Source organism: Notamacropus eugenii, chromosome 1 (assembly GCF_028372415.1).
Source record: "Notamacropus eugenii isolate mMacEug1 chromosome 1, mMacEug1.pri_v2, whole genome shotgun sequence".
Lineage (NCBI taxonomy): Eukaryota > Metazoa > Chordata > Mammalia > Diprotodontia > Macropodidae > Notamacropus > Notamacropus eugenii.
Window position 1 is genome coordinate 213,679,943 of NC_092872.1, and position 13,422 is coordinate 213,693,364.

The 13,422-nt window shown below is 34.0% G+C and overlaps 1 protein-coding gene across 10 annotated transcripts in view; it reads left to right on the plus strand.

The window, feature by feature from the left end:
- LCOR (ligand dependent nuclear receptor corepressor) overlaps positions 1-13,422 on the plus strand; it is a 134,034-nt gene that overhangs the window by 51,283 nt on the left and 69,329 nt on the right. The window lies entirely within an intron of this gene.

Consider the following 13,422-nt stretch of genomic DNA (forward strand, 5'->3'; position numbering starts at 1 on the left):
ATATACAAAGTAGAGTTTAAATAAAAGTAATTGGTTGGGGGGCAGGAGCTTCCAGTGGCTAGAGGAATCTAGGTGTTTATATTACACATTTAGTAGTTTCAGATAATGGTTGCCAGAGTTTTTACTTATACTAGACATGATACCTGTATGGTACAGGTAAAATTTTTAAAAATAATGAACTCTTATGAAGGTGGAGGCAGTATGGTATAGTGGAAAAAATGTAGAATTTGGAGTCAGAGATAGATACTATAGGAAAGAAAACTTTAAAATGGCATTTTCTTTAAAAATAAGTGTTGCTGAAATGTGGAGAATGAGGTATATTTTTCTTTTGTTTTTCTAAAATTCAATTTTTTATTCTTCTCTCCACCCCTCCCTCTTCCCATTGAGAAGGCAAGTGTAAGAGAGAATCCATTACAGATATACATAGTTATGCAAAACAAGTATTTGTATGAGCCATATTCCAAAAGAAAAAGAAAGAGAAGAAAATAGACTTTAATCTGCCCTGAGTCCATCATTTCTCTATCTGCAACAGGTGGATGGTGTTTTTCTTTACATTTTTATTTTTTTGTTTTTTGTTTTAGTTTTCAACATTCACTTTTATAAGATTTGAAGTTCCAAATTTTTTTTCTCCCCTCCCCAAGACAGCAAGCAATCTGGATAGAGGCTATACATGTACAATCGTATTAAACATATTTCCACATTAGTCATATTGTGAAAGAAGAATCACAACAAAAGGGAAAAACCACAAGAAAGAAAGAACAACAGAAAAAGAGAAAATAGCATGCTTCAATCTGCATACAGATTCCATAGTTATTTCTTTGGATATATATTTTGGATACTCCATCATGAGTCTTTTGGAATTCTTTGAGATCATTGTATTGCTGAGAAGAGCTAAGTCTGTCATAGTTGATAATCTCACAGTGTTGCTGATGCTGTGTACAATGTTGAGATATATTTTTTCAGATTTGGCTATTGTATGAATTTGTTTTGCTTAACTATACTTATTTATTATAAAGGAAGGCCTTTATTTGTGAAGAGGAGAGTGTCAGTGTGGAGAAGTAGTAATGATAATTCTTTTTGAAAAAGAGAAAGTATCAGTGAAACATTTAAAAATTAATAAGAGGAAGAATAAAGTTCGTAGGATCCTAACTTTAAAGCTGAAAGGGACCTCAAAAACCATGTAGTCAAACCCTCTCATGAGGAAATTGAGGCCCTGCACAGTTAAGAGACTTGGCCAAAGTCAGCACAGAATATAGGGTATAAATTCAGACCCTCTGAATGCTTTTTCCATTGTTTCATGTAGACTTGAATAGATAGGGCAGTATAGGCACTATTGTGTTAAATTTCATGTATACTTTTTAGGAAGTGAATGTTGTGGTAAGATGTCATAAGGTCCAAATTATTGTTGTTACAAGGGTAGATCATGGTGGGGTAATAATATTTGGAAATGCCTGTGTTGCAGAAATAGAAGGCCTTAATAATATTTATTTTTTTTAATGTTCTAGGACCCTTAAAGCTCTTCAGAACCTGGCCCCTTTCTACTTTAACAGTCTTTTTAGACTTTATTCTCTAAACCTTCTATGATCCAGTTACACTGGCCTGCTTGCTATTCCTTGAATTTTATACCTTTAGTCTCTGTACCATTTGTACTGCTTGCCTCCTGTACTTGGAGTGCTCTACTCACTTAACCTCCACCTCTTAGTTTTTCTTGCTTTGTTCAAGAGCCAGCTTAAATCCTACCTTCTGTAGGAGGCCTTTTCAGATCCCCTTCCACTACTAAAGCCTTTACATCTCCAATTACCTATCATCTATTCTATATGTAACCTTATGTATGCCTAGCCATATACATATTATTTCCTTTATTACAATATAGGCCCCTTCAGGACAATGTCTGTTTTAGCCTTTCTTTGTATCCCCAGATCTTAGCACATGACACATAGTAGTGCTTAATAAATATTTGTTGATTTTCATCAGATTGATCCATATTCAATCCCAAGTCTGAGGTTTTGCCTTTCTGTAATTTTTTTAAAAAAGGCTTTGAGGAAGTATAAAAATCATGCATAGATTTTTCACTATCTTCTTCATAGTTTCTGCATCTTTTTTTTTTTTTTTCATTTTGTTTTGGAGAATGTTTCATTTTTAGGAGGAAGGAGTGAGGAGAGATGAGCAATTGCTATTGGATGGCATAACAAAGGATTTTAATAAGGATTTAATATATAATAATAATCCTAAATTTTGTCCTTTGCCTTCTTACTGTATATTACAGTTTAAACAGCTGAAAAATCAAGTGTTCTCTTTTAGCATTTATATAGCTCTTGAATGCTTGCAAAATGCTTTACATTTGTAAATACATCTTCTTATTTGATCCTTACTACAACCCAGTGTGGTAGGTCCTGATGTTATCTTCACTTTACAGATGAGAAAACTCAGGTTCAGAAAGCTTAGTTAAATGGCTTTTCCCAGGGTTGTTTGGCTACTAAATGTGTGAAGTAGAATTCTAATGCAGGTCTTTATGACTTGACGTCTAGCACTCTGTTGAGTTGTATATCATTATTCAGAAAATAGAATTCTTATAAACAGTTAAACATTGTATAAGTTAAATAAGCAAGTGCACTCCCCCCCCAAGATGCTAACACACTGAGATTGCAGATTCTTGCAAGCATTTTGAAAAGTAATATTCAGTAAACGTTAGAAAACTGATTGTACTTTTCATTGCAATACTTCTTGCTAGAACTTTATCCCCAAAATTATAAAAATTAAAACATTCTTATCTGCACACAGAGATAGTCATACTCAATTTGCAGTAGTAAAACAAAAACAAAATCTGCCTATACTTCCAACAATTGAAAAATGGCTATATAAGTTATATATTAATATAATGGAATATTATGGTGCCATGAAATGACAACTCTGAAGTATACAAGAAATTTGGAAAGATTTTTATGAGATGTTAACAAATGAATCAGCACAACCAAAATTAGGTACTTGAGGATAATAAGTATTGTTTTAAATAATACGACAGCAGGGGTAAAGGTGACCAAACTTTGGATAGGCTTGACTTGGCAGAGGACACAGAATAAAAATTTTGTTTAAAATTTTCCTTTTGTACGTGTTTGATCACTACAGGTTTAAAATGAGTTTGCACATACTTGTATGCATACATATATCTATGTATGCATGTGTATATACATATGTTTATGTGTATGTGGGCACACATATGTTTGTGTGTATACGTGTGTGTGTGTGTATATATATGTGATGCAGACTAAACATATTGGATTAACTCTTATTTGGATTCTACTACCTCAGTGCTCAGGCTCCTAAGAAGATGAACTTAAGAAAAAGTCTGGATTTGACCAGATATATACAGAAAAATGTTCTAACGGTGATACCAATTTTAAAGGTACTCAGGGATCAGTTTTCAAGACAACTCGTAGGGGAAGATTCTAAATGTAGGGAAAAAATGATCTTTTGCTTCAGCCAAAAAATGTTATCAGTACACAGATATAAATCATTATGCCTAGTTTATTATCTCTGAAGTTTTCAAAAGAATGTTGCGTAGACATATTGAAAGTATCACTGGCAAAACCATGGAAAAAAGAACAGATGGGCTTTTACAGGTAATTTTGTCAGAGTTGACTAAGAGGTGTAGAGAATATTAAAGTTTCTCTTTTTCTACTGATACTAAAAATTCATTTGATTCAGAGCAATCTTGATGTCTCTCTCCTCAGACATAATGTCTTCCATGTGTGCATTAGAATTAAAAAACTATTTGACTATGGTGATAACTATTTAGTAATTCATTAAGTATTGACATCAACCAGGATGTTAAACAGGAAGGCATCCTCAGCAAAGACATTTGCAGTGTCATAAAAGATCTCATACAGAGTCAGTTATTTAAGTACAAAGCAGTGGCACAATCCATGAAGAACATACAAAGAGCAAGTGAGAGGTACACAGTAAGCAAGAGTAGACTTTATATTAGCAGTAAAGATTTGTCTAAGAAAGTTGGCAAAAAAACCCAAAACAGCCCTCTCCTTGAGGACCTCACAGTCTTATGAAAGAAATCATGTAAGCGACTACATGCAAACAAGATATATACAGGGAAGCAATTAGGTGGCTCAGTGAATGGAGCACCGGCCCTGGAGTTAAGAGTATGAGTTCAAGTCCAGCATAGGCACTTGATACTAGCTGTGTGGCCTTGGGCAAGTCACCTAATCCCAATTGCCTTATCTCCCCCTCCTTAAAAAATAAAGGAATATATATGTATGTATATACACACACACATACACACATACATACACAGGATAAATCATAGACAATCTCAGAGGGAAGGTACTAGAATTAAAGGGGAGATTAGGAAAGGCTTTTTACAGAAAATTGGATTTTAGCTGGGGCTTGCTTAAAGCCAGGATGCAGAAATGAATAGGAAGAGAATTCAAGACGTGGGGGACAGCCAGTGATAATGCATGGAATCAGGAGATGGAGGATCTTTTGTGAAAACCAGCGGGGAGATCATTGTCACCAAATTGCAGAATATGTGATGGTGGTGGGAGGAGGGCGAGATTATGATGGACTTTAAAAGACAAACAGAATTTTATGTTTGATGTTGCAGGTAAAACAGAGCCCCTGGGTTGTTTATTGCATGTAGGGGAGGAAGTGGCATGGTCAGATAAATCTGACAACGGAGTGGAGATTTAGAAGAATAAATTTGATAGCTGTGAGTGGAAGATGAACTGAAGTGAGAAGAAACTTGAGAAAAGTAGACCAATCAGAAGACTACTGCAGTAGTCCAGGTCTGAGGTTAGGGAACCTGCACCAGGGTGATAGTAGTTAGAAAAGAATTTTGTATGAGAGATATTATGATGGTTGAATCTGTAAGACTTTGCAACAGTTTGGGGTATGGAGAGGTGAGAGTAATGAGTGACCCCTAGGTTGATTGGGAGGATAATGGTGACCTTGACATTAGTAGGAAAGTTAGGAAGAGGTAAGGGGTAGAAGTAATGAGTTCTTAGGTAAAGTCAAGCTACTGGAGTAAGTAGAAAGAAGTACAGCCTAAGTCTATCACCAGATCTCTTCCATAAAGATCTGAGAAACGTGCTAGAGCACATTCCGATCAGGAAATCCAAAAACAAGTCAAAGTGAATAATTTTTACAGTCCACAGAGGCTTAGGGAGACATAGAGGTCTGTAGATATTCGAGATGGGGTCTGATCAACAACACATCATTTGAAGCATTCTAGAACTCAAGAACTGAAAGAGCTGACTCTGAGGACCAAGGCAGAAAGAGATCCCTGGGGATCTACAGACTACTGTATGGTACATGAACGAGTGCCATCTGGCAGCTATTATCACTTAGTTTGGGGTTACAGATCCAGCATGGAGAGCAGCCCTGTGAGAGATTGCTAGCAGATCTCTAGCTGCCATACAAACAAGAAACTGAAGCTCTGTGAGTCTGATCCCAGGAGCAGAGTATTTCTAGTTTTTAGGCCAGGATGGAATTTTGCAGTGAAATAATCAGGGCAGAAAGCCTAGATCAAAGGGGAACATGCAAAGCCTCTCAGTGGCTAGTAGTAGTTGGATCCTGCATCAGTTTACTGAATCTCTCAACTAGGGACAAGCCAGCAGAACCAAGCCTGTGTCAGGACCTTGTAGAACTCAGAGCAGGAAGGTAGTGAGAAGACTTGGCCCTGTATCTCATTGTTTTGGGAGTACTGAAAGCTTGCTGTCCCCCACCCCTACCCCATCTGAGCTGTGAAATTAGCTGACAGATAGAAGAAGACAAAAGCTCAGGCCATGGTTTCTACCAATATGCAGTGCCCAGCACTAACAGGGTCCAAAGTCAGGAAGCAGGCTGAAAGAATAAGCAAACCAAAAAAAGAATCCCACTGCAAAGAGCTATTATGGTGACATGGAAGCTCAGTACAAATCTAGAAGAGAATGATTTGAAAACATCTACAGGCAAAACCTCAGAGAAAAAAATACAATTTAGATACAAGTTCAACCAGAATTTATGATAGAGTTAAAGAGTTTTAAAAAGAGCTAAAAAATTATTTTTAAAAAGTTGAGAACAGTAGATGAAAAAAATGAGATCCATGGTAGAGAGATATGAAAAAAAGAACACTTTGGAACAAGAAGTACAAAATTCTACCCAAGAAAATAACTTCCTGAAAATTAGAATTGACCAAATGGAAGCTAATTCCTCTGTGAGACATGGAAAGAAGAAATAATAAAGTAAAATCAAAAGACTGAAAAAATAGAAGAAAATATGAGCTATCTCACAGGAAAACAACTGACCTGGAAAACAGATTGAGGAGAGATCGTTTAAGAATCATTGTATTACCTGAAATCAGCCAATGACCAAAAAGAGCCTGAATATCATTTCAAGAAAGAAACTGCCGAGATCTCTTAGAACCAAAGGACAAAGTGGAAAGAGAAGGACTCTACTACTCACCTCCTGAAAGAAACTTCAAAATAAAAACTTCTAGAAACATTATAGCTAAAATCTAGTTTCTACATCAAATTTAAAATTCTCGGGTAGCCAACAAGGAAAGATTCAAGTACCAAGGAGCAATCGTCAAGATCACACAAGATTTAGTAGATGTCATCACAGAGTTGTGGAGAGCTTGGAATATGATATTCCAGAAGGCAAAATATCTAGGCTTGCAAACAAGAATAACTTAACCACAAACGTGAGTATAATTTTACAGGGCAAGAAAATGAATCTTTAATGAAATCAAAGACTTCATTTCTGATTTAAAAAAAAAAAAAGACCAGAGTAGAGAAGGAATTTTGACATTTTACAGTCACAGTCAAGGGAAACATTAAAGACTAAGCAAAGTTAAAGTATCTACTTTCTTATATGGAGCAGTGACGCATTTGACCTCCTAGAACTCTCATCAGAGGTCACACTAATCTAATTAGAGACCCTCAGTTTGTTATGTTTTGATGATCTTAAAAGAAGAATGGAAAAGGTGTGGAAGAGGAATATGCTGGGAGAAGGAAGAGAGGAAGAATGGGCAAAATCATCTTATGTAAATGCAGTGCGCAAGTTGAAGTCTATGTAATAAGAAGGAAGTGGGGGGTGAATGGGCAACACTCAAAATCTCTCACCTGAACTACTTAAAGGAGGTGAGAATACATAATACACACCTGCAGTTGGGTACAACAATACATTTGATCCAACAAGGATACAGGAGGGAAAGGAAAGGGATAAGAAGACAGATAGATTGAAGGAGGGATAAGTTTGAAGCAAATTAAAAAGAGAAGGAAAAGTATAAGAATAGGATGAAGGGAAACAGCAGAGTTTAGAATGGATTAGACACTATAATCCAGCAATATATTTATAAGAAACATTCTTGAAACTGGAAAGATACACACAAAGTTAAAATAAGGGAATGGAGCAAATTCTATTAAACTTCAGTTAAAATAAAAAGGGCAGGGATGACAATCATGATCTTATACAAAACAACTACAAAAGCAGACCTAATTAAAAGAAATAAAGAAGGAAGCTATATTTTACTAAAAAGTACTATAAAAAATTAATAACTCCGTACACTTAACATAAACGTGCCAAATGGCACATCTACATTCTTTATTTTTGAATATTTTATTTTTTCCTATTACATGAGTCAGCAAACAATTTTATATGGGTTATACACATACAGTTATGCAAAACGTATTTCCATATCAGTCACATCTATATTCTTAAAGGAAATATTGAATTAGTTACAGAAAGAATAAACTATAAACAGTAAAAGTATAATATCTCAATTTACTCTTTTCATATCTTGAAAAATTAATCAAAACAAAAATAAAGGACTTGTATAGAATTTTAGAAAATGATAACTTTCTGGAGAATATTGAGTAGACTTGGGAAGAACCTATTTCTCAGCTGGGCATTGGTACTTTAATAAAAATTGGTCATGTTTTATGTATAACCCCACAAAACAAATACAAAATAGCATAATGCAATGAAAATTACATTAAATAAAAAACCTTTGTGGCAAAGTTTAAAAGTTAGAAACTAAACTTAATCCTAAAAACCAGTGGGTCAAAGAACAAACTACAGAAACAACAATTTCTTTAAACATAATGACAGCATGACAAAATGTGGGGGATGAAGTTAAAATAGTACTTAGGAGAAATTTGTTTTTCTAAATGCTTTCATCAATAAGAGAGAGAAAAAACAGATCAGTGAATTGGGACTTTAATTTTTAAAAGCTAGAAAACAGGCCAATTTAAAAACTCCAGTTAAACACTGGAGTAAAAATTCTGAAAAATCAAAGAAAAGATGAACAAAATTGAAAGCAAAAGCACCCATTAAATGAATAAATAAAACTTAAATGAGTTAAACTTAAGTGGTTTTTTTGGGGGGTGGAGAGGTACAATAAAATAGATAAGCCATTAGTTAAATTTATTTTTAAAGAGAAAACCAAATTACCAACATCAAAACATGAATAAGGTGAATTCATAGCCAGTGAAGAAGAAATAAAAAAAAAAATTTAGGAGCTATTTCACCCAACTAGATGCCAGTAAACTAACAACCTAAATGATATGAATGGGTAGTTAGAAAAATATAAATTGCTCACATGAACAGAACAGGAAATAGAGTACTTAAATATCATCTTGGAAAAACAAATTGAACAAATTATAAATAAATTCTCAAAGAAAAATCCCCAGGACTAGATGGATTTGTAGGTGAGTTTTACCAAATATTTAAAGAACAATTCCAATACTACACAAACTAGTGGGTTTTTTTTCAAAAACAAAAGAAGGGAGCATATCAAATTTCTTCTGTGATACAAACGTTCTTGATACTTAAACCCAGGGGAGTCAAAACAGAAAGAAATCTGTAGAAAACTATCCTTCATGAATATTGATGCAAACATTTTAATTCAGATATTAAGGAAGTTACAGCAATATTTCTCAAAAATTATACACTATTACTAGGCTGGATTTACATCAGGAATTCAGGGCTGGTTCACTATAAAGAAAATTATAAACATAGTAGTATTAAAAACAAATCATGTTATAATATAGGTCAACATAATAACAGGTTTTTGCTAGAAACTTAAAATTTCTTGAATGACAGCACACCCATTCCTGTTAAAAATATTAGGAAGAATAAAAATAAATAGAAGTTTCTATAAAATGAGAAGCAGTATTATCTCTTACAAGGATAAGCAAAGAGGTCTTTCCAGTAAGATTAGAGATAAAGCAAAGGATGGATATTATCACCATTACTATTCATTATAATGCTAGAAATGCTAGATATAGCAGTAAGACAAGAAAAAGAAATTGAGGAAATAAGCACAGTTGAAAAAACACTTCTTGCAAATGATAATGATTTACCCAGAGAACCTAGAAAATCAGCTAAAAAACTAATTGAAACAATGAGCAATTTTAGCAAAGTTGTAGTGTGTAAAATAAACCCACATAAAACATCAGCGTTTCTGGATACCACCAATAAAATTCAGTAGGAGAGAGTGAAATTATGTTTAAAAAACTACAGGTAATAGAAAAGATTTGGGAGACTGCTTTCTAAGGCATACAGGAATTAATGTGAACATAATTACAAAATACTCTACTCAAATATAGATCTACATGGTGAAATATTAATTGCTTATGGGTAGACTGAACCAGTATAATAAAATGACAGTAGTACCTAAATGTATTTACTTATTCAGTTTCATATGAATCAAACTGTCAGAGAACTTTATAGAGGTAGAAAAAAATTACAACAGAATTTACCTGGAGAAAACATTACAAATATTAAGGGAATTATTTTTTAATGTGAGAAGGAAGAGGGCTTGAATGAACCAGATCTCAAACTTTACTACAAAACTACAATTTGGTTAAAACAAACAAAACAGCTTAGTACCAGGAAAGAAATTGAGAGAGAATGATTAGTGGAACAGATTAGGTGCACAGTATGAAGAAGCAAGTAAGTACAGTAGTCTAGTGTTTAACAGATCCGAAGATCTAAAATATTGAAACAAGAAGTCATTATTTGACAAAAACTGATGTGAAAATTGGAAAGCAATGTGGCAGAAACTAGTAATAAATCAATGTCTCACTGTATATATACCAAGACAAGTTATAAATGAGTACAAGATTTATACATTATAAACAAATTAGAGGAACATAGAAGGAATTGCATGTCACATGTATTCATAGGGGAAGGGTTTATAGTCAAAAAAGCCAGACACTTTGGGGGGGGGGGGAGCAGAGAACTTTGTAGCATTTTTCTGTGATAAAGATCTAATTTCTAAGGTATTTCGGGAATCAGTTCTAAGTTGTAAGAAGAATAAAAGCCATTCTGTAATTTGATAAATGATCAAAGGATATGAGTAGGCACATTTCATAGGAAGAGACCCAAGCTATCAATAGCCAAATTTAAAAATGTTCTTAATCACTAATGATGAGAAAAATGCAAATTAAAGCAATTTTAAGGAATCACCTCATACCTATCATATTGGATAAGATGACAGAAAAGGAAAATGACCCATGCTGGAAGGAATATGGGAAAATAGTTACTCTGATGATGCACTGTTGGTAGAGCTGTGAAAGTAGCCCAACCATTCTGGAGAACAATCTCAAACTGTGCCTAAAAGCTATAAAAGTATGCATATTCTTTGACCCAGCAATACTACTACTAGATCTGTACCTCAAAGAGATCAAAGTGAGAAGAAAAAGATTCATGTGAATAAAAATATTTATTGTGGTGGCAAAGAACTAAAAACTTAGGGGATGTCCATCAGTTCGGGAATGACTGAACAAGTTATTGTGTATATGACAGAAAGCTGTTGTGCTATAGGATATGACAAAGGTGATGTTTTCAGAAAAAACCTGGAAAGACATGTATGAACTGGTACAAAGTGAAGTTAGCAGAACCTGAGAAGCAGTATACATAGTTCAGTAATTGTAATGATAATCAGCTATGACAAACTTAGTAACTGATCAATACAATAATCCACAATATTTCCAAAGGACTCATGGTGAAAAATGCTCTCCATCTCCAGATAGAGAACTAAGACTCAGAGTGCAAGTTGAAGCACATGAGTTTTTTGCACATGGCAAATGTGGGCAATTGTTTTGTTTGACTATACCTATTTATAACAGATTTTGTTTTTATTGCTTTCTCAACGGTTGAGGGAGGGAAGTAATTCAGAATTGCAAATAAAATGAAATATAAGCAATAAAGAATATGAAAAATGAGTTCGATTTTAGACATAATAATTTTAAGATATCTTAAAATATTGGTTCAAGATGTCTAGTAAGCATTTGGAGGTAAGAGACTGGAATATCATAGAGAGGTTAGAGCTAATTAATCTACATAGAGAATTAAAGTGATAGGAGGTGTTCAAATTATAAAGTGAAATAAAATAGAGGGAGACAAAAAAAGGAAAAGGACAGAGCCTTGAGATATATTCTCACTTAGGAGATGAGACTTGGATAAAGATTTAGGAAGTGAGATTGAGAAAGAGTTATGGTTAGATAAGTATAAGGAGAATGGATCAGAAAAGTATCATGAAAAGCAAAATGAGAATATTAAAGAGAATGTGATTAACAATGTCAAAAAAAACTGCAGAGAGGTCAAGAAGGATGAATATTGAGAAAATCATAGATTTCACAGTTCAAAGGTCCTTAGTAACTTTGGAGGAAGCAGTTTCAGTTTAAGATGAGGTTAGCAGTTAACATTTCAGAGGGTTAAGGGAGGTCCTAACAACTCAGCAGATAAAGAAAGGACTACAGAAGATCTTTCAGTGAAATCCACAATAATGTGAAAAAAAATTGTCTAATAGGCACATTGAAATGGATAAAAATTAAGTACCTTGAGTTGTTTCTTTAGAGTTTATATTGCTGAGCCTAAAATGGCATAAGAAGAGATTGTTCTACATTTCATTCAAGATGTTTTACGTTGTTTCCATGGTCCCAAACTGCTAGAGGCAACAAAAATACATGTTTTGAAAGTTCGTGTTTTTGTGATTCTCTATGTCTGGGAATCTCAGAAGAATCAAAATTGCAAGTAATTCAAAGGGCCTTGAAATGATGAGCATTGTGTGAATTGAAGCTTGTTTCCAGCGATGACCTGCACGTAAGAAATATGAAATTCATTATTGAGTATTTCAGTCAATAAGTATTTATTTACCATCAATGTGCCAGGTACATTGCTAAATGTGAGTGGTCACCAAATGAGTAGAGAGGAGAGCAGAGAAGTCATCAAAAAGAAGGTAGAACTGATGATGTAGTTAGAATGAGATTTAAGCAATGACCAGGGACAGTAAGAGGGACTTTGTTTTCTTGAGATTAGTAGATGAACTAGAAGATGACTCCTATGGAGGATTATGGAAAGACTTAGAATCAGGCTATATGATAAGACTGGTGAGAGTTGCTCTCTGCTTCTGCGCATCTAGATGAGCCACAGAAAATATCAATTGTAGAACTCATCATTGTAATTATATTTTTTGGAATGAAATTTTACCTGTGTACATTCCTTGCAGATAATGCAGGTTCTGTATTTTGGCCCACCCTTTCTTGGTATATTGTACCACAAGAATTTCTATGGGTAGGTGAAAATAGGCTCTCATCTTTTTTTTTTTTTTTTTTTTTGCAGTTTTATATATAAGCAACTTATTCAACAGAAAGCAGAGATAATAAGGGAAGAAGATCTTTTTCATTAGACATGGCTCTGTGATAGTACTAGGATATTGCTGTTGGGGAATTTTTAATTTTCCCTTGGATATCCTTAGTGTTTTGGTTTTGAACACCTGACTTTCATCTGTTCAAATGTGGTCAAATTTAATCTGAATCTTTTCTTACACATTAGGTGTTAGTGATTGTGACTGTAGCAGAAAGGTTAGGTCATTATTCTATGAAGAGAAAGCAGGGGTATACTTTTGAGAGTGTGATTATCATATTTTATTCAGTATAGAAATTATTTTTCATTTTAGGTACTTCTATTTAAGAAATTCTTAAATTTTAAATTGAGTTCGTCTATAATTTAGAAAGTATCTACTTAGATTCAGCCAGTGAGTCAAAATTTCTTAAAAGGACAGAAAAGCAATAGTGAACAAACAGAAAAAAGACGTCTTTTGAAACTTTGTAGGGATGTGAGAAATACGACATTTTAGAAAACTGTTCATATGTATATGGAATCAGCGAAGAAATTTTTGTTTTTAAGTTGTTTCTACTAATGTCTAGCTTTATTTTTTTTTGGATATGTGTGAGGTGTTCAGTAAAAGGATAGAAATCCTTTTGGACTTAAGCTTCTCATACTTTTATCCAGCTTTTCTTCACAAATGATCCAGGGGTCTTTAGTACTAGGAGACAGTCCTTTTTCCCCAGCAACATATAAATACTCATTTTAGCTACTATTACACATTTTTGGTGATACACTAACATTTTTCCCCTTTGTTCT